Genomic DNA, 2,700 nt, shown 5'->3' on the forward strand with positions numbered 1-2,700 from the left:
CCCAACACGTGACTACTTTGTACTTGTTATAGTTTCAATAGTACTGTCTTTTAATATAGAATGTGTATCTTCACAAAATTTGGCACATTCAGTAAACTTTATAAGTCTTTTATATATAAAAAATCAGATATGTTTAATGAAGTATTTTTACTAAAGATTTGTCCATGAATATATTGAGTCTTTTTTGTCTTTTTTTTACTAGTCTGAGTGCAGTGATTTTCATGTTAAGATTAAAAATACTTTTCTTCATCTCGAAAATCTCAAATGTCATTTGCATAACCTCTGAAACCTCCTAAATACATTTCAAACGTTTTTTTTTACAGTAAAACTATATATCTTATCTATTTATTTTCTCCACCCTATTTCTATACAAAGTTGGTCAATTTTACTTACTTCATAACCAGCAAAAAAAAATCTGAATTACCTTTTTTTCTTTTTAGAATGACTTCAAATTGTAGTGTGAAACTACATTTGTTTATCATAAGTAGCTTTAAACTTGTAACAGTATACATCTATTTATACTTAAATGATATTGTATTATTGCCCTATGATCCATGTCTAACTACTTTTTGCACTATTATAAGCTGTAAATCACTTGAGGCACATCCAGCTCACATTACGTTATCGAATTACATTTTTCACAAGCTACTCTGAGCTGCTCATGTGTGTTCCTTGTGAAAAATGTTTATTATATTATTATTATTACTTATTTTACCTAATCTAACCTTAACTAACCTAAAGAGATCACTATTTTTAATTTTAGTTCTGAATTGACCATATGTCTAAATAATACTTTTTCTGATAATGCTTAGCATCTAGTACAATCTGATATATTACAATTGCATTTAAAATAAAATATGTATCTACATTTAAAAAAATACCCCTCCTACCTACATACCTATTTTTTTCAGCATGTAATAGGAAACAAAGTTTTTTTTTCTAGACCTAATTAAAACAAATATAATGTATTTTACTGAGTGCCTTTTTTTATTATTATTATTTTTGGGGGGGGGGAGAAATATACAGGATTTTGCAATGCTCTACTTCTGGTGCATTTCCACTGTAAAGTAATATTAACAAAATTTCAGTGTTGACTGTAGTTTTCTCAATCCCAAATAAGTAACCTCACTCAAATAAACATCAAAATTTCAGTTTTTCTGATGCCACAACTGCAAATACATCAATATTGGTAGCTTTGGAAATTATGATGATTATAATTTTTCAGAAAGATACAAGTTTCATGTACTTTTGAGGATACAATGATAGATCTTTTTTATATATTTTATACTTTCTTTTTGTGAAATCCTGTATCAATCCCCATTATTACAAAAACATAGATGTCATATCATTCTTAGAACTTCTAAAATTGTTCATTAGTGTCAAATTAAATGTGTTATACTTGTATCTTGAATATTTATTTTGTAAAACTTATCTCTGTAATGATCTCATATTTAACAGTTTTTAGGTGTTATCAGGTAAGATACAGATTTTGTCAGAAGTAACAGTGAACTTATTTTATCTCTGAAGTTTTTATGATATGTTGTAAACCATTGTTAAAAAGTGACACAATTATAAGATATTATCCCAAGCTAGTCAACAGAATCAATGATCAATTTAAGCTCCATATTTGTAAATTCTTTCAGATAAAGAAACTTTAAGATTAGCATTTCATTGTTCTGTTAGTCACCTTTACTTTCATGCCACTGAGGACATTTGAGCATGGTATCATAACATAAAGAAAAAATATGTCCACTATTCTTTAATTGTTACGTTATTTTATTGACCATATATTTGTTATCTACTGAAAACCTGGCACTTGTTTTGATAAAAATGGAATACTGTTTAAACTCACTTATTTTGTGATGTAAAACAGCAGTAATAGGATGTCAGAATGAATACTCTTTCCAGCTCAAGTAAATTACCTCTGACATTCTGAATTGTGAATTGGAATATCAAGAATTTATGAAAAGGAAATGAATTGAAAGGTGAATTTCAAAATCTAAGTAAGAGCAATGTTAAGTAATTAATATAATAAATTTTACTTACTTTTCCTAGTGAGGAAAACAGAATTGGTACAGTTATGGTTTTATTTTAAACTACCTTTTGCATGTGTCGTTTTTATTTTATAGAAGTATGCAAGTCAGCTCAAATCCCTATGGTGATATGTGATTTCATAATTCAAAACAGTATAGACAGTACAATTAACCTCACAAAACTTTCGTATGACCATTCAATTTACTTAGGGTGGATTAAATGTCAGAAGGCCTGGTGCAAGATTTTTCTACTGCACCTATTATGATTGCGACTGAAGAATAAGGTAAGAAAAACAACTAAACCTCCAAGATATGTTTTACTTCTAGAGACAATGGAAAAATAAAATCCATATATTTGCAAGACTCGTCTACAAATTAATGAACAATATTAGATGTTTCTTGAATAGGAAAAGTGGTGCTCTAACACAGATAAAGACTTGCATTTGGACAACAAAGCATATAGACAGAAAGAAACCACATAATCATAAACTCAACAACTCATGCACACACTCTTAGATCACGTGGTACTCACACATTATGCCCAGCAGTAGTAGCAGATCATGTCATCTGTATTTAGTTAAACTACTGTCTTCCTGGCTCTTTTTATAGCAAAGGCATTTTTGATCTGTTTGGTGTTAAACTATTCTAATAAATCATTTTGTATGCA

Source organism: Limulus polyphemus, unplaced genomic scaffold, assembly GCF_000517525.1.
Source record: "Limulus polyphemus unplaced genomic scaffold, Limulus_polyphemus-2.1.2 Scaffold3409, whole genome shotgun sequence".
Taxonomy (NCBI): domain Eukaryota; kingdom Metazoa; phylum Arthropoda; class Merostomata; order Xiphosura; family Limulidae; genus Limulus; species Limulus polyphemus.